This window comes from Hipposideros armiger, unplaced genomic scaffold (genome assembly GCF_001890085.2).
Source record: "Hipposideros armiger isolate ML-2016 unplaced genomic scaffold, ASM189008v1 scaffold_694, whole genome shotgun sequence".
In the NCBI taxonomy this organism is placed as follows: Eukaryota; Metazoa; Chordata; class Mammalia; order Chiroptera; family Hipposideridae; genus Hipposideros; species Hipposideros armiger.
Window position 1 is genome coordinate 644,840 of NW_017732044.1, and position 19,134 is coordinate 663,973.

Sequence of the window (19,134 nt, forward strand, 5' to 3'; positions counted from 1 at the left end):
CTTCCCCCTCCAGAAGGAGATGGGAGTGGGCTCTGCCACCTCTGAGGCATGGACCAGGCCTCACCACACAGGCAGCTTTATCCTAGAACCCTGCTGGGCAGGTTGGGTCCCAGAACAGGGAAGCAACAGCTTCTTAGAAACCTTTCAACATGTCTGATAGCTGCCCTCCATGGCTCAAGATACCCTGAGTCCCTGTCGGGGAGGTTTGCCTCCCTCAGCAGCACCTGCCAGGCCCAGGAGATGCAGGGCCCAGCAGGGAGGGGACCAGAGTCTGTGTTTTGTCTAAGAAGCCTTTTCTAAACACCTACAGTGTGCAGGCGAACGCTGTCTCTATTTTCCTTTATGGTTCAACACCAGATGTTCATATAGAGGGATGTCAGCCAAGGTGCTGATCAGGCCTGCAGGGAGCAAGCAGCCAAGGGCAGATGCGGGGGTGCGACTACCTCTCTCATTCAGGCCCTGGGTAGCTAAGCTGAGGGAACTATAGCTCCTGGCCTGGATCAATGGAGCCATGGGCAGCCTTGTATTTCCTGTGGCTTTGCTGGACACAACAGGAAGAACAGAAGGTATCATCTGGGGGGGAATCATTTTACTGTTGGAGTGAAGCTGAATTTGTTAGTGTACTCATCAACAAGGACCATTGTGATCTGTTGGGGCAGGCTGCCTATCTGCCTGTCCCCCCCCAGAGACTCCTCCAGACCCAGGGCAGAGCCAGGGGAGAAAGCATCCCCAGAGAAACCCTGCATTAAACAAGGTAAACGGGTCTCCTGCAGGACTTCTCAGTGCTTTGAGTATCTCAGGTGTAGTGAAGTCTAACAGACAGGCAGGTAGGCTGCATGTGGATGCCACCGGGCAAGGCCTCTGTCTTCCTGCTCCACCCAGGGCCTTGTGCAGGAGATTGGGGTGAGGCTGGGGGCTGCCCAGGAACCGAGGGCCTAAGGCAAACACTTAGAAGTGGGAGTCCCTGTCCCCAGATGTCGCCTCTAAACTGGGATGGAGATTCTGTCATTTCATGTCCCCACTAAGACAGCACTCACAGTAGGTGCCCCATTAATATTGCATTGCATAAAGGAAGAGTTTTCTGACCCTTGGGTGGAGGTGCTTTCCCTGTAGGTGAGAGAACCACGTCCTCTGAGATGTGACCGGGATCATAATCGAGGAGTGACCAGGGAAAGTGCCCCTTTCAGCTCTGTTTGGAGCTGGAGCTGCCCGGGGAAGGCTCCAGCCTCTGCAGGTCCTGGACCTCATGGGATTTCATAACATGTTTTGTTTTCATTGTTTGTACGGATACCTTCTATTTGCCGCCTTCAATGCTTGTTTTCCATTTCCAGTGTGCTGTAAGATTTCCTTTCAAAATATGATCACTTAAGTAAAAAAAATCCATTTGAAGAAAACGTTCCAGTAAACAATAGTTGCGCAGGTGGGCAGATGCAGGACGGAGTGGAGTGTGGGCCTCGGTGAGGTGGGTGTGTGGGCTGGGGGCCAGCCGGGGGTTGGGATGAAGGAGGGAAGAGGAGCAGGGAGGGGGGACCTCCCCTGTTGCTGCCCAGAGCAGCTGTGTCCCCTTGACTGCTGTCTTGCTGCCGAGGTTGCCGTTGGCTGCCAGAATGCAGAAGTGGCCACGGCCATGCTGGTCCAGCCTTGGGCTCCCAGGGTTCCCTGGTCTCATGCCCACTTGTGCCCTTGAACTTGCGTCCACCTGTGTTTTTTTATTTGCCTGTTAACCTTTATTCATCAGAATGGTGGCAGGGAATGGAGTGTCTTGGGGATAGCCAGCAGGGGATTGCCCCTGAAGCCCACCTCAGTCGGGACCTTCCACATAATAGCACACAGGTGATAGCAAGGGGCAGCAGTCTTTGGCTGCCTCTCCACACACATCCTTTCACAGAGGGTAAACTGAGGCCCAGAGTGTTACCCCTTGCCCAAAGCTGCACGGCTGGGTAGAGAATAGGCCCTGACCTCTCTGCTCCCTAACAAGGGCTGACATGGCTGTGCTCAGAGAAGGCGTGTGGGTGTCTGATTGGTGACACCCCAGGGGCCTGGGTGACTTCCTCAGCCTTCAGTGTTGGGACTTTGTGGCAGTCACCCTATTCTCCTAACACCTTTCCTGATGCATGGAGTAGAGCAGGGGACTTGGCAAGTGAAGTGAGAGGACTGGCTGGGGCCCCACCGTGCAGACAGTCTGTGGCTGGCGGTCACATTCTCTGGCTGGTGAACCCACATGGGTAGGGTCCAGAATGGACACTCTCATGGAGCTAGACACCCCACATGGGCAGAGAGGAGGGGTACAGACCCTTGCACAGAAGGGGTGGCTCAGGGTCAGCCAGAGCACCTCCCTGCCGCTTCCAGAGAGATGCATCTTCTCCCTGTCCTCTGCCCATGGTGGACCCTTGGGTCCTGGGGCCTTTCAGCGTGCTCTGGAGTGGGGTCCCACCTCTCAGGCCATCCTTGCTGTGCCCCCAGCCCCTGCCAAGGTGGTGCCAGAATTCATGGCTTTGGGGAGGAATTCCCTAAATGCAGTTGTATTACTCTGCAAAGCTGAGAAATACTTGTGGCTCTAGCAATAGTGTATTAGTAATGATGGGCCAGAAGGCCGTGGAGCAAGCGATTTGTCCCCAAGGACAACACAGGAGGAGGGATTTGGCACCGACCTGAAAGAAGGTGGGATGTGAAGGGCACAGTCTCGTGCCTTGGTTGAGATTGAACCCAGCTACAGAGCAGTTGGTCTGCCAGGCGCTGGCTTCTTCTCTAACTTTCATTCTACATTAAAGATTGATCTGGAATCAGGGAAATGCAGGGAGTGGCCACACCCACTGAGAAGTATTAGCAGTTCTCAGAGGCTGCTCCTACTCCTCCAAGGGGCCTCCCAGACATGGCCCCAGACCCAGGCCTCCGAGCTGGCCGGCCCCTCGCTTGCCCTGGAATCTGAGCCAGTCAGATATCCCGCCGAGCCCAAATCTGGCCTTGAATGAATTTGTTTGTAACAGGAGGCCATTCCTCTGTGGCCAGGGCTGTCCTTCGTGTCCTTGCCACAGCCTCCTTTCCAACCTTACCTGGGCTTCTCTGCCCCCTCACCCTGAGACTGCCTGGCAGGTGCAAACCACCTCCTTGAGTCTCTCTGGGCATCTTGCAGATGAGGCAACGGCACCTGTACAGGTCACACAGCCACCGAGGCCACCTTCAGGTTTGTACTGGCAGCCGTGTCCCAGGAAGTTGGCTTTTCCAAGGGCAGCACCTCCAAGTGATGACATTTTGGGCATGAGGTGGGGCCCTTCTTGACCATGGTATGGAGAGCAGGGAGGCTGTGGGTGGGGTGGGCGTGAATGCAGACCTTCCCCAGGGGTGGGCTTGCATGGGGTAGCCTGTGGCCAGTGCTGCTGCTGAGAAGCCGGGTCACAGCCCGGTGTCACCTTCGCTGGGAAAAGATCTATCTGTCCCATTCCTCAGCTATGGTGCCCAGCGGCCTCCTCGGCAGGGCCTGGGTGAAGATCTTCTTGGGCTGGGAGTGCCCACCACTCAGGCTTTGCCCACTCACTGCCTCCCCACTCAGGACCTCTCTTTCTGTGTCTGACCACTGGTCCTGGGCCTAAAGGGTTCTTCTCTGTGAGCACGTGTTTCATGTCCTGGCCTCCCGCTCTTAACTAGCACTTGTTTGGTTCCACCATCTGTAGGGCAGGGCCTGGAATCTCCTGAAATAAATTTCTTGTTACTGTTAGGACCAGAGGCTGCCTGCCCCTCCATCACCCTGATGGCCCAGAGCAGCCTGTCCTGTCCCTCTGGGCCATTGTGGTATCTCCTTCTGTCCTTTGCCTGAGGCTTGGGCTGTGGCATTCCCAGAGGTGGCAGCAGCGCTGGAGTAGGTTCACTCGCAGCAGTGGGGAGCTGGAAGTCTCTCCTCAACTCCAAGTGCAGTGAGAGGAACGGAACGTCTGTACCCTAGCAACTGGCAAATGCTCCAAATCAGAGCCCCTTGGCTTGTCCCCAGCTGGCTGTGAAGCATGCACCAGCTCCTCATGGCCTAGGAAAGCAAGCCTCCCTCCATACTGGCCGGGCTCAGACCTCTCCAGGCACCAGGGTTACCCATGAAGGAGCCTCACTGGTCAAGCGCAGCCTTCTGCTGCAGTACGGGGAACTCCGCAAAGTGAATGCTCCACTTGTTAGCCCAGAGCCGAGATAGGTGCCTATGCAGGTGCCTTGTGTGGATAGGAAGGTGCCCCCTGCGCTGGCATCTGGGGATGTTGCAGGAAGCCTGCCTACACTGCCCACACTGCCTCCCAACCCCACTGGGGCTTTCACAGAAAGTGTATTCTGGGAGGGAGGGGCTTCCACTGGGGGAAATTAACCTTGGATTACCTTGGTTCCTGGGAAGCTCACCAAAACAAGCCAACAGCCCCCAGGGAACAAGATACTTGGGATATCAGTGGCACCACCAGGTCCTGTGTCTGCACCTGAGCCAGGTTGTCCCGGGACAGGGGCAGGGCAGGCACTGAGGTTGGCAAGGCCGGGGATGGGGCAAGGCTTCACTCTCAGGCTGCTTTTCTTCCATTCATCAGCCAGCAGTTCCCCAACCCCATTCTTTGAAGCTGCAATAAATATTGATTCAGGTAAATCGATGTGTTTCCGAGGACCTGGGTCGATAGCAAAGTTACAAGGATCAGGGCAAAGTCATCCATGTGTCAACTCCAGCATTGCTAAAAGCCTGGCCAAAAAAGTACTGGCCACGTAGCCAGGGGGACAGCATCAACAGCTGGGTCAACCCGAGGGTCCAGCAGACACTAGCCACTTGTTCTCACCTGGCCACGGCTGAGGGGTATTGACAGGTAGCATCCAGCTCTCCCTCTCCACTCCTGCCTGGGCCTGCTCAATGCCAAGCTCCCAGCTCAAATGATGCCTGCCTACCCCCGCCCCAGTTCCGTGTGGATGTCTCATGAGTACTTGAGCAGGTCTGTGCCTGGTCGCTATGGATCAGAGCAAAGGACCCTGACAAAACAGCTTCCCTTGGGGTCCTCTCTGCAGCCCCTGTTCTCTTTCCCATGGTGGCATGCCCCTGAGACAGGAGGCTCACCACCTCCTAAGCTGCCTGTCCCATCTCTGCCCTCAGCAGCACCTCACCTTGGCTTCCGGGACACAGAGGCGGTACCTTTCCCAAATGAACACTCCAGGAGGCCGTCTCTGCCTGCTCAAGGTCACTCTGGATGTTTTTGCCCAGCTCCGTCACTGCCACCTGGTCTGTCCCCTCCATCTCTCTGATCACTTTCTCCCAGAATCGAGTCTGAATCCCTGGTTTGCCCATGGGGTCCTCCTGGACTCCATTGTCCCTCGGCACATTTGCACATGCTGCTCCCTCTGCTTGGAGCTCTCATCCTCCCTTCTTTCTCCACTCATATAACACCCCCTTCCCCAATCTTTCCTGTGAGCTCCCACCTACTGGAACTATCCTCCGTAGAGGGCAAGGTTGGGACTTGGGACTCTTAGAGGACGCCCTCTGAGCCTCCTAGAGGAGGCTGAGCAGGATGTGCTCCAGAGATGGCCATCCAGGTGGTGGCTGTCTGCCCTTCCCTGTCTATCTCATGGGCATCCCTTCCCTCCTTCCACTCAACCTATCCCTGTTGGTCTCCCCCTTCTTCAACTGCTTCTCCTGTCAGCCCCTTCTGCTTCTCTTCCTTCTCCTCGAACTTCAAGGCTAGGTCTGGTGTGTTTCAGTGGGGCTGCTTATTTATGAGAATTTGGGAAATGCAGATGTGATGTTCCTAGCTAATAGCTCCAAATCACTCGTACCGCCCCATTAGCGAGGAAACCAGCCTGTGTACGTTACGCACTGCCTAAGTAGGAGCAGAGGCAGAGGTTTTATGACCCCATAAAACTTTGGGAGTTTATTGCTATTGAACAAACATGTAATCTGATGCTTCAAGTTCAATATATGTAGCCAATGGTACCCAGAGCCAGCTGTGGCTGTGGCTCCCATGGTTGAGCTGGGCGGCCGCACAGGCTGAGCCACTGAGACATCCAGGGGCTTTGGGGCCAATTGGTGATTGGCTGGCTGTAGGACAAGGGCAAGATTTATGGTGGCCATGCCAGGACCTGTCCTTCTGCATATTGAACAGCCCAGAGGGTGGGCAGAGGGGAGGGCGGCCACCTGGTACCCAGGGCTATTGGCAGAGGGTGGGCTCACAGCCCTAGGGCAAGGGGCTGGTGTGAGGGTGCTGAGGCAGAGGCCACGGCAAAGGGAGCATGTGTTCCCTGGGAAGGTGGGCCCAGCAGAGCTCCTGGCAGGGAGGGGGAAAAGGACAGACTTGGGGAAAGGTCAATGGCTACAGCTTACATAAAAGAAGCCTGCACCCACCCCTCCATCCATCCATCTATCCACCTAATCATTTACTTGTCCATCCATCCATCCATCCATCCATCCATCCATCCATCCATCCATCCATCCATCCAACCATCCTTCCTTCCTTCCATTCATCCACCCACTGATTCACCCACTCAACCGTCTCTCCACACACCCATCTGTCCATCTACCTATTCACTCATCCATCTATCATCCACCCATCCGCTTATCCATCCATACAACTGTCCAACCATCTATTCATTCATCCCTCCATTCATTTACCCATCTGTCCATCCAGCTACCTGTCCACCCACTCACTCATGTATCCACCTATCGGACCATCTACTTGTCTGTTCACCCATTCATTTACCCTCCATCCACCTGCCTACTTGTCCGGTCATCCCTCCCCCGCAGAGTTCCCCCTCCTCCTTCCACTCCTCAGTGATGTCCTGAGCCTGGGAAGGCTTCGGTGAATTACCTCACCACACAGAAGATGCTGACATTATTGCTTTGGCCTTTCTAGGGCACCCAAGCCCTTTGTCCCTGGGCTTTATCCTCTAGGAATTCCTTCCTCATGTCTGTATGTTTCATATATTTATTCTAAATAATGGAGATTCTCATGACCAACGATAGTTGTTTCTCTCCATTCTTGCTCTGTGCACACGCACTTCCAAGTTCATATGTGACTTGTCTAGTCTGTATTTTCACTTTGAATTGTTGGGTATTGTAGCTGTTTCCACCTTTTCTGCAGTCAAAAGTAATGCTGTGGTCACACCCGAGTCCACATAACTGGGCCTGCCTGTCTGAGTCAGATGCTGTCAGCACAGATCACCGGAAAGGTTCAGCATCTTGTGACTTAGGACACTGAAAACCTGGCCCACGGACCCCACCCTCAGTGGACAAGGGACTTCCTTGATAACTGGCTGGAGGGGCTGGGGTGTTCAATGGGGCTCACATCTGGGGAGAGCAGATGCCCCAGTTTTCATTTATCAAGCTATCAGGGTGTCGCCTTGTCTGCAGTTTACTCATGTCCTTGGTGTTTTGGCTTTGGATAGGCTCGTGCTATGTTAATAGGATTACTTTTTGTCACATTAGTGTCAAAAATCTACCCGACTCATTGCTTGCCTTTTCACTGTATGGTTTCTTCTGAGCCACCTGAGAGTTGCGCTTTCACACAATCAAATTGTACTCATCTTTGCCTTTGTTCTTAGAAAATTCTTTCCCATGGGGAATTTGGTCAATATTTGCCTCTGTTTATGTCTAGTTCTTTTCAGTGGCTTTAGTTCTTTTCTGTCAGCACTACCTTATCTTCCAGCTCACATTTGTGGGCCCCGTGATATGATCAAGAGGATTCTGTGGGATTCCTCCCTCCCTCCCTTGCTCCCTCCTTCCCCTCCCCCCGCTTTCTCACATGAACTTTTCTCAGTAGCCTTCAGGTTGTAGCTACTGAGAAGGCAGACTCAACAGCACAGATGTGCAAAGCACAGAAAGCAGATGTAGAGTCAGGACTGAAGACTGGGAGGTTGGAACTGGGGGCTGCAGGAGAGGGTGGCAGAGTGAGCTAAGGGTGTCAGAAAACTCTTGGAGGGATGGCCGACATGGGGTGGGCAGAACTCATCCAGATCATGGGGGTTGGATGGTGTTCTGTAGAGGCCCATTTTGTCCCTGTGTCAGGTGTTCAGAACACTGGAACAGGGAGAAGGCAGGAGAGGGAAGGGGGGATGCTGGGATGCTGGCATCACTGCTCAGCTCACACCCACCTCTGCCCACTTTCATGAAGACCCCAGGGCTTCTCAGGACGAGGCCCTGCCTTTGGCTGCACCCACCAGAGACATGACTGGGTGGACTTCAGCCCTGAGTGTCTAACTCTGCCACTCACATGAGATGCAGGCTGAGCCTTCGTTACTGCACCTGTAAAATGAGATGATCATTCATTGGGGTAACACGTGTGACTTGCCCAGCACAGAGCCTGGTGCATAGAAGCACTCTGGAATGTTCCAGAAATATTTCTTCCCACCAAGAACTTCTTGGGCTCCTTTGTCATAGGCTCTGACTCCCTGGCCTCTGACCTGCTGTGGTTCCTCTGGACCCCTTGGGCTAGCCGGGCTCTCTCAGGATAGTGCTGGGGTGGGCAAGGTGGGATCCCTGTGGTCAGGTCTGTGTCCTAAGGTCTCACCTAGAAGCAGGTCCTCAAACTGTCCATGTGGGTCTCTCGGCTTTAGGCCTTCCATGTGCACTGAGGCTCAATCCCTCACCCTCAAAGGACAACTGAGTCTGTCGGGGTTGATATAATTAAGTGGACAGAACCTGTGTTTGTGCTCTGAGAAGCCAGGCAGGCACTCTTTCCTCCAGGGCCCAGAATGTTCTCCAGAAATGAGCCTGTCATCAGCTCGTCTTTCCCTTCAAACAGCAGAACCGTAAGATCTGATCAGCACCAGAGTCCTCCCACATCATAACTCATCTCGAGGCAGCTCAGCATCCAGTGTCGGCGTTTCCTGTTGCGGCCAACCTTGGAGGGCCATGAGGGTTTTGGGGGGTGGGCCACAGTAGGAGGGAGGCCCTGTACTTGCCCCTGGCTGATGAGAGAGGCCCACGGGGGTGCCCAGAGGTGGGGAGCCTGAGAGATGAGCTGGACCCAGTGTGCTCAGCTGATGAGCATGGCCTGCTATGCTGCCTCCAAGAGCAATGCTACAAGAGAGAACAGCGTCCAGAGAGAACAGAACATGGGAAAGGCACCCTGAGTTAGCTCTCGTCCCACAAGGGAGTCTTCCTGGGAACCCTGTGCCAGGCGTGGCACAAGGGGCACATATGCGGACTAGGCCTGAGCCCCTGCGTATGGCTGGGACAAGATGGTGCCTAACAGAGATGGACTAACCAAGTTCTTGGTCATAAAACCTGATGATTCTGAGTGAGGTGAGAGGCAAGCTTGGCTGGTCACTGAGTAAAAAGAGACGTGGAATCAGGCTGTAAATGCCCATGCATCCCGAATGTGGTTGGACACTGGCTCGAATGCCAGTGCTGGCTATATGAACAGAGGTTGAGGCCCAGAGGGAAGGAGGGGACAGGACTACTGGGTGTGGAGGACTACTGAAGCTGTGGTAGAAACAGGTTCCAGATGGTCATTACCCAACACTGGACATGGGCCCAGTGGCTGCCTGGGACACAGGTCGGTTAAGGAAGAGGGTTGTAACTGTGGATGGCCCAAGTCCAGGAGGCAGTGTTGGGAGGTAGAGGCTCGAGGTAGTCGGGTAGAGTCTGATCAGCTGTGACCAGGAGTGGGAGAGCCTGCCTGTGTACCCAACCCGCAGGGCTGCAAGATGGCCATGTCAGGAACACTGCCCTGAGAATGAGCTAGTGATCAGGGCAGGGCAGCCACCTGGGGCTGGGTGCCAGTGGGGGCCCCTGAGGCCCTAGTCTGGCTCTGTACGTCCCTTGCTAGCCCAGTCTCTCCCCATGTAGCAGCTTCGTCTGTTATTTCTGAAATTTGGTCCCATCAGCTCGTGGGAGGGGCAGGTGCCACAGCCAGAGGATTAATGGTCAGAGAAGAGAGGCTGTGTCTTGTCAAGTTCATTATCAGCCTGGATTAGCACTTGACCTGTGGCCTGCACTGGGCAGCCTGTCGACTCATTACGGCTAATTGCGGGGACTGAGTGGCCCCTCCAGCCTCTGTCATCTGGATCTCAGCTTCTGTCCTGTGGAGGCTGGTGGGACTGGGGAGCGGGTAGGGGAATTCAGATGGGGGCGGGAGCTAGAGTCAAGCAGCACCTCTTTGCAGGGCTTCCATCCAGCAGCCCAAGTCCCCACCACCGGGCCAGGCCAGGCCCTTTTGCTCTGCATGCATTTTGGTCCACTGGCCTAGAATCACCAGGCTTCTCAGAGCCCTTGTCTTGCCATGTGCTCAGGGGGTTTAAGAGTGGACCCCTGGACAGAAGGTCTATAGAGTGGGTGTGGTTTTGTCAAGGGCAGGGCTCTAAGAGTGGGTCCTCTTCTCACCCCTACTTTGCCCTTCTCCCCCCCGCACCTTGTCTTGCTTCCTTGTGACTACCTCCCTCTGCCCACACTCGTCTTCCTGCAGGGGCCACCTCAAAGCATGCGGAGGTGGGGGGGTCGTAGATTCACTCACTTGGTCAACAAACTCTCTCGAGGCTATGCAGTGGGGTGGGGGACTGACCTGGACCCTCCATGACATCACTGTCCATCTTGTTTTTATTGGGACAAGTGCCTTGCTGAAGGTGCTAGGCTGTGAATGCTCCCCCCAGGGCGCCCTGGGCAGGTGCTGGTCCTCCCCAGGCTGCTCCCAGGCTTCGGAGCTCACCACAGTGGCGTGGCAGATGGCTCCGCTCTTGAAAGGTAAGGCCGGTGCCTCTTCCACCAGAGGTTACAAGAGTCACCTTCGTGGTCACACTGGGTGTGGCTGAAAGCATGCAGAGGGCTTCTGAGTGTCCAAGTGTCCCCACCCCTCACTTACTTCTGCAGGTCCTGTGCCCATGCTCCTCCACTGTCCAGCTCTGCTCCGTCAGCCTCTGTTAGCAGGGGGCTCCATGATTCACCCAGGGAGGTTCCCGGGAACTTTCCACTGGGCACAGCTTTAAATACAGCTCCTGACGATCCTCTGAGGAAGTCGGCCCGTGTGCGGCCGTGAGTGTCACCCTCGCTGCAACCGCGCAGTTAGGACTGGCAGATCTCTCCTCATCATGGAATCAAGACGCACGGAGCCGGCTTTGTCGCCACTGAATTATGGATTTAATAGCAGAGGAACCGAGCAGGCTGCCTGGGGTACTCCATGCTGGCTCAGGGCTGGGGGGCGGGGGGCCAGGACTGGGGCTGTCATTGCCCGGCATCCGCCCGCTACCTGTCAGTCGGCAGAAGCAAGCTGAGTGATTTATCCGCCTGACTTTATGAGGTACTAACAGAGAAGGCTGAGAGCAGAAGCTAAATAATTAATGGTCCTTGCTTGCTCGCTTGCTCGGGGATCAGCTGAAGCAGCTGGGGCTGGGGGGGGGCGTGCAATGATGGCGGAGAGCTGGGAAACCAGTGGAAGACCGGAAGACCCCAACTCAGGGCCCTAGGGGTCACAGACACCTCTAACGAGTGTCCCCAGGAGCAGAGCTCAGAGGATCCCAGGGCTGGCCTATCCTCACTCCCCACTTGTGCTCTGTCCGCCACCACCCTCCCTCCCGTGGCTTGATATGGTCCTTGTCAGGCCTCTGGGCGCTGCTCTCGGCCATGTAAAGCGTGGGAGATGAGTGGAGGGCAGGAGAATATGAGGGTAGGCTGTGCGCCCCTCAGCACCCCCTTTCCTGCAGCTTCAGCCTCCCTCTGAGGAGCAGCCCCTGGTCCTGCTGGACACATCTGTCCTCCTCCCTTCTGCTCTCCTCTGTCTCTTCCTGCCCCCACCCCCTCCAGCATCCTGAGGACCCCTCCCCTGCCCAAGGACACAGGCAGGCCAGGGACAGGGTGAAGCATCCTTGAGGAGAGAGCCTGGGGGTACTAAAAGGCTGAGCTTGGCTGCCAGCACCTGGGGAGGGGAGATACCCATCAAGGCAAAACGGAGTGAGAGCCAAGCCCCCTGTGAGGCCTGGTGTGCCTCCTCCCTGAGTCAGTTTCTTTATTGATGAAAGGGGCTGTCAGTGACAACGCACTTGAGACGGCCTTCCTCCAGGAAGAGAGGTGCTTGCAAGCCTGCCTCCTTTTGTTTTTGCTCACTCTGTTCTAAAGCTGGCCAGGCTCGTTACAATGGGGTGATTTTATTTGCATTTTTAATAAATGAAAGTTTGCCAGCAGGAATTGAGAGGGTCACACAGGTGGATTATATCCTGTGGCACAAACCCAGGGCAGGGGGCCAGGGAGGGTGAGGTAAAGAGGCCTCCTCAGGGAACTGCTACCAGGAATAACCCATGTGGCTCCATTGCCCACCCACCAGGCTACACACTCAGGTCCTGCCTCAATGTCCCCACCAGGCCCAGGCCTATGTTCAGGATCCTGGGACCTCAGCCTCCCTGAAGCTTTCCCAGTTGCTAAACTGGACGTGGGAATAAAAGACTCACATAGCATGCCTCCAGCACACGGGGTCCTGGGCCATCTGAGAGCGTCACAGGCAAGTGACTGAATCACAGGGAGGCCTATAAAGTGACCTGAGCTGCCACACGTTGGCCACCACATTCTTCTCCTTTGGGCAGTCCTGATGACCGGACTACGAGGTCTGACAACTAAAATCATGAACTTGTTGCAATGATGTTGCTAACCTTTTTTGATATCAGAGGGATTATTCATTATGAATTTATACCAACTGGACAAACAGTTACCAAGTTTACTATTTGGAAGTGTTGCAAAGGCTGCGTGAAAAAGTTAGACCACCTGAACTTTTCGCCAACAATTCATGGCTCTTGCATCACGGTAATGCACCAGCTCACACGGCACTGTCTGTGAGGGAGTTTTCAGAGAGTAAACAATAACTGTATTGGAACACCCTCCCTACTCACCTGATTTGGCCCCCAATGGCTTCTTTCTTTACACCAAGATAAAAGAAATATTGAAAGGAAGACATTTTGATGACATTCAGGACATCAAGGGTAATACAATGGACAGCTCTGATGGCCATTCCAGAAAAAGAGTTCCAAAATTGCTTTGAAGGATGGACTAGGCACTGGCATCGGTGCAGAGCTTCCCAAGGGTGACCATACTTTGAAGGTGACCGTAGTGATATTCAGCAATGAGGTATGTAGCACTTTTTCTAGGATGAGTTCACGAACTTAATTGTCAGGCCTAGTATGTCTGCTCCTTGTGGTCCCAGAGCACAATTTTTTTTTAAAAAAAAGATTTTATTGGGGAATTGGGAGAGGGGAACAGCATTGGGGATGCCAGTTCTGAGCAGCAGGGACCCAGTTCGGATCCCACATAAGGGCCAGTGATGCTGCGCCCTCTACAGCTAAGATGGTGAACAACAGCTCGACCTGGACCTGGGCTGCTGTGAGTTGCCGGCAACAGGGTTAGGCTGCAGTGGGGCTGGACAGCAGCAAACGTGAGCTTTCATAAGCTGCCATGAGCCACCGTCCAATGGCCGGCGAGCGACTGCCTCATCTGGGAAGAGTGCAATGATAATACCGGAGCACAATTTTGAGAAGGCATTTACCAGGTGGGCGGAAGGCTGATCCGAGGCAGATCATCCACTTGAGTTTGTTTTTAATTAACACTTGTTTAGTGCAGTTTTTTCTCTATCAAATCTCCCTTCACTCAGCCAGGCACCCTCTCAGCCCAAAATAATCTGTAGTGAGCCCTTGCTCAAATATAAGCAGCTTTGTCACTTACTAAACACAACTAATCCAATTTGGGGATTAGAGGTGGGCATCAGTCAGTGGCAGTCCTCGGAGGATCCGGGACTGGGACAGCAAGGGCAGGCCCTGGGCCAGGGTCATGACAAGTCCCCTCTCCATGACAATGTAGGCCTGGCCTGGCCATGGAGTAGAGCAGCTATGAGGGTCTCATAGAGGCACAGCAGGCCTCAGCCCGGCTGTGGCCCACCAGGACCAGGGCCCAGCCCCACCCTATACCACTGCCCCCCTTGTCCCCACTGTCTGCCTGTCCTGGACAATAACTGGCAGCGTGCACCATGCAGCCCTGCAGCCTGACCACTGGGAGACTAGGTCCAACACACCCCATTTTCTGAAGAAACAGCAGGGACCCAGGAGTGTGGGTAGGGCCTGCACTGTAAGATCTCAGCATCACTGGGGGGGCCAGGGCACACATCCCTCAGCCTGAGACTCCAGTACCTCCACTCCCACCCCCGCACCCCATGCCAGCAGTCCTGGGATCTTCTTGTCTTTAACAGCCCTGGTCTCAGCCCCCTGCCCATTCAGCCCAGCCTGCTGAGCCTGGAGGACATGGGGCACCTATGGGCCTCTCACGCCTGGCTCAGGTATGACTGGGGCCTTCCAGGGGCCCTCCTGCTGGGTTTTGCCTGCCTGAAGCAGAAACTGCAAAACTAACCAGACCACGTGCAGCTCCCAGTTGACGGAAATATTGACTGCTGTCTAATCCACTCGCCCTCCAGCACTACTCATTCTTCTGAGATGCTCAGCAGCAACAGCCCGCTTAATCCGGCCCGACAATGTCACCGGGTCATGGTGAGGGAGCTGAAGACTAGCAGAGCTGGGGTCTGACCTCTGCACCCTGGTCGACCATGAGCAGCCATGGAGTGTGTGTATGGGGGGATAGCGTATGGGCTGAGGCCAGCTGAGGCCCTACCACACCTGGCGGGCCATGCTAGCGCGATGCTGGGGGCTCCACCTGGACCCTGGAGGGAGTTGAGTGAGCCCAGCCTACCCAGAGTCCAGTCCTGTGTTGGGCACCTCAGCGGGGCCTGGTGGCTGGATGGGGGCTGGGACAAAGCCACTCCTTATGAGAGTCCCTTGTCCTGCAGTAGGACTGGCCCAGATGCTCTAGGCACACAGCAGGAGCTCAGCATCTGATCCAAGCTCCTCCTGCCCCTTGTTGGTGCAGCGCCTCTCTGCTCTGAGCCTTCCCTCTCTTGTATCCAGCTACTCAGCTCTGCTCTTCAGAGGCTTTGCCTGAGACCCTTGACCCTCTTTGTGGCTTCAAGGCCAAAGGTGGAATGGAGGGGGTCAGGGAGGGGCTGGGACACAGTGTCTCTGCTGGACCATGTGTGAGCCCTTCATACCTGTTGGGGTCCAGGGCACCCTCAGGCCAGGACCACTGCAGGGTGGAGGCCAAATTGGGTCCACAGCGGGCCTGGAATACAGTTCCTTGTCAGATACAGGAGGGACAGCCACGTTCCACCTCAGTGACTTTCTGGCCCAGCACTCTGGAAGCCTCCCTGAGTGGTGCCCCTGAAACACCCGAAGCAGAGCAAGGTGCATTCACTCGTTTCTCGGGCCCTCGTTCTCCAGGCCCACCTGTGACACCACCTCCCCTCTGAGCTGAGGCCGAGGACAGTCACTCATACCTTAGAGAGAGCAAGCGAACCCTGACAGGCAGGGCCTGGGTTTTAGGGTGGTCGTGCTGCCAGCTTGGACTGTACATGCGTGGGAGGAGCTGAGGACCTAGGACAGCCCCGCCACCTCAGCAGCCCTGACCTGACAGCTCATCTCTGCTGGGCACTGCAGCTCTATGGTGACCCTGGGCACCAGGAGATTTATCAGAAGAAATGGAGCTGATAGATTAAAGTGAAACCAGGAGGATTGATTTTTCTCTCTGGGCACTTAAATGCTGCTCTCAATCAGGCGATAAAACTCCCAGGCAGGAGTGGCCCTGGGGACAGAGGGGGGGGATCAATCTCCAGCCCAGCCTCTGGGGGGAACCTTGTGTGGAGTCTCTTCTCCTCCAGCCCTTGAGGACCAAAGGTTGACGGACACCCTCCCCCACCGACTGCATGACACCAGGCTAGCCCTGCCCCAAGGGGTCTCAGTGACATTAATGAGTCAGTGACTCATCACTCATTCATTCAAGCCCTGTGCCAAAGGGATGACAGTGAGTCTCTGCGGTACTCATGGTATCATCTGTAATAGTTCAGATTGGGTGGGACCCCAATCCACCCGTGTCTGCCTGCTGCAGTTCTCCTGTGCCCTCTGCTCTGCAGTTCCACCTCGGCCTACCCACCTCTCTCCTGCTGTGGGGCCAGGTGTGGATTGAGTTAGGTAGGATGGACCCCCTTTTTTTCTAGCTGTTTCAGCCTGGGAGTGAGGCTGGGGACCCTGTGGGCACCGCAGGTGGCTTTGGGCCACATGATTCCCCAGGCTGGGACTCTGAGTGGCCAGAAGGTGGTTTCTGCTGTGCCCTCCTTTGGTCCTGGCAGCAAGGACAGGTGGTGTTGGCAGGCACTGGCTGAGGAAGGGCAGGTGACCAAATGCTGGGCCTGGTCTTGGTGCCACCGGCGCATGCCAGCCTGATCCTGGGAGGCTATGAGGAACCACGGAGGCCCAGATGCGTCTCTGGGAGCCTGGGTGGGGTTACCTCTCTTAGGGCCTGGGGGAGAAGCACTCCACTGTTCAGTGTGGGGGCTGCTGAGCAGTGTCAGCATACCAAGCCTTGGGGACTCTGAAGTTAAATTCATCACTAAATAACCCCAACACATACTGACCCTCCTTCCAAAAAGAGGCACAAATAAAACCCTAGTGGCAGTGACCAAGCCTGCCAAGGCAATGGCTGAGATTTCTGGGCCCAGACCCACCCCCTCCTGGAAGTTCTACGTTGCCTGCCTCTCCGAGGGTCCTGCCAAGGATGTTGGTGCTTGTCTGGTGTGTGCCTGAACTTTGGTTTCCCCTACATTTAGCAACCTGCCCAGCAGGGTTGGAGTAGGGGTGCAGAGAAAGAGCAAAACTTCCCCACCCCCTGATTAAACACCCAGGCTGCAGACCTCAGCCCAGGGTGAGAAGGGTTCCTATGTACTACTTACCTGGTGGTCTCTGGCAGCCCCTCCCAGCTGTCAGCAGGGGTGACCCAATTGGACTGTGGCCTCTGGTGGCCGCATGGAGCTGCAGGAGAAACGAAGCGCTGAGTTGGAAGAAAAAAAGGGCATGTTGAGGGCTGGGTACCAGGTTGGTCTCTAGGAGTTGGGGGAGACAGTCAGCAGGGCCAAGCAGCCATTGCCCACCAGGTCCAGTACCCAGGACAGGCAGGAGACTGTGTGCACATGATGCCAGCCAGGCGCTAGCTAAGGCCCCAGCAGGCCGGCCACATTTTCACACCCAAGGTGTCCTTCCCCAGTGGCTCTGGCCTCTGAACTCTGGGTGCCTGAACCATGGCAGGCAATCCTGGGAGCTGGGCACAGACTCTGACCCTCCTCTTGGCCTCATGATGACCAGCAAATTGCAGGAAAAGTGTTAGCAGAGTAGGCTTGTCATGGGGCACTCCGACCACAGTCTGAAGAGGTGGCTGCCATATTTCCCTGCTCTCACCAGGCAAACAGAGGCTCCGCTCCATACCGGACCACCAGGGGGACGGACACAGCCCAGGGCCTGCCCCTGTGCATCCTGGCCTTCGCTGGCCAATGCCCACCGTCAGCAGAGCAAATGGGCACCGCACCATGTTCTCTGTGAATCTGGGGGTGAGAACAGCCGGCTGGGCGAGGGCGTTTCACACACACAACATGGGCTCCTGGTGCTGGTGGGTGTTTGCAGGCGCTGCTTTAGTTAGCACAAAGAAGATTTGAGACTGAGGTGCTGAGCCTGTGACTGAGCAGTGCTGGGGGATGACGGGGCTGGGAAGGGGGGCCTGGCCCAAGAAAGTAAGTTGCTTGGACCTTAGGGGCTGTGCTGCCAGGTAGGGTCATCAGAGGGCCCCGTGCCAGCCTGACAGTGTCTGGGGTACACAGGCCAAGGTCCTGTGGGCTTGGCTTGCGTGTTTCGTTCCGAAGCCCCTGACAGGACAGCCTGGTGCCTCTAGGGGACCCTCCTTGCCACACAGACATGCCATCACTGACTCCACACTCCACCTGGAAGCAGAGCTATAGATACCTGGCCGGCCCCATGCCTCTGGACCTCAGGAAGCCTCTCTGTCTGATTTGGATGCCTCCCTGGACCGCATGCACCTCCCTCACAGCTATCCCAGAGCCCCCAGTGGGTGCTGACAGCCGGATGCACTGGCTCAGTTGGAGTTTTTGAAAAACAGCCACTTGAGGCGAGGAGGGTCTGGCCTGTGTTCCCGTCAGCGTTGTCTGTCTGGGGGGGGGTATGTGCACCTCGCTCCTGTACCCCCATGTTCTTGGCTCCCCCGGAGCAGCCCTCTTTCCTGGTGGCCCCCTGGCTGCCGCCCGCCTGCCTCAGGGTGTGAGATTTCACAGTGGCGTCCTCCTTACCAGCTTGTGTCTCACGTAGGGGATGTTTCCATTTTTACAGCAGAAAGCAGCAGATTCCAAGCGCCTCAGCCACAGCCGGAGTGCGGCAGCCCCCGGGGAGCTGCTGCCACGTCAGGTGCTTTGTGGGGAGAGGCTGCTCTGCCAGCCACGGCCCTAATTGCTGTCACTCAGGGAGCCAGCTGTAGCCTGGGGCGGCACAGAGAGATGGGAACGGCACTGGTGTGCTGGAACCATGGGGAAGGGTGTCTGAGAAAGACACGGCTGCTGGGACTTGGCTGGTGTCCACATCTGCTGGCAGCACCATGCCCAGAGACCCAGTGGAAGTCCTGGAGTCAGGATTTTGCCTGTAGGACTTTCATCAGGTGGGGTGTCTGATACCTCCAGGCCAAGTGGGCATTAGCCCAGGTGGGTTGGGATCTTGGCACCGTTTCTGTCAGTCACATGGCCCTGGGTCAGATTCCCATGCTAGCCGCCTGTCCCAGTGACTGAGGCGGTTCGTGGTGGCTCTGCTGCCATCGCCATTACCTGACTCTATTCCACTGCCAAATGTCACATGCAGACTCTGTCTTCATTTCCAGGGGTGGGAGAAACACCATATCCTCTGTCACTTCCCAATCTTGCTTGAGGTTGGTCACCCAGGACGCAGAACCTCTCGGAGCATTGCAAGGACCATTAGGAAGATTTTCTCAGAAAGAAATATTGGCTGCCTAGGGCATAGCAGGCCCATGAGCTTACTGTCCAGAGGTCTCACAAGCCAATGTGAACGCCACGCTCCTCCTGAGACTTAGAAGGAAGAAGGGCAGAAAGGGGGCAACAGCACACTTGGCAATTTACAAATAAAATGATAAGAATTCTTAGAAAGCAGGAGAAGGATTTGGCTTTACCACCATCAAAGTTGTGCACTTAGAAAGAATAGGGTGCTATTTGGCTCATCACATTGATGGTTGGGGGGCATTGCTGACCCTGCAGCCCTGGGGGGCATTGCCATCTCTGC

The 19,134-nt window shown here is 55.7% G+C and overlaps 1 long non-coding RNA gene across 1 annotated transcript; it reads right to left on the minus strand.

The window, feature by feature from the left end:
- Positions 1–14,274: 14,274 nt before the first annotated feature.
- LOC109373219 (uncharacterized) lies at positions 14,275–18,226 on the minus strand. The gene is made up of 3 exons (XR_002122177.1): positions 18,141–18,226; positions 16,740–16,818; positions 14,275–15,174 (listed from the first exon to the last, which is right to left on the minus strand). It is a non-coding gene; the product is annotated as an uncharacterized LOC109373219 (long non-coding RNA).
- Between the last annotated feature and the right edge of the window lie 908 nt (positions 18,227–19,134).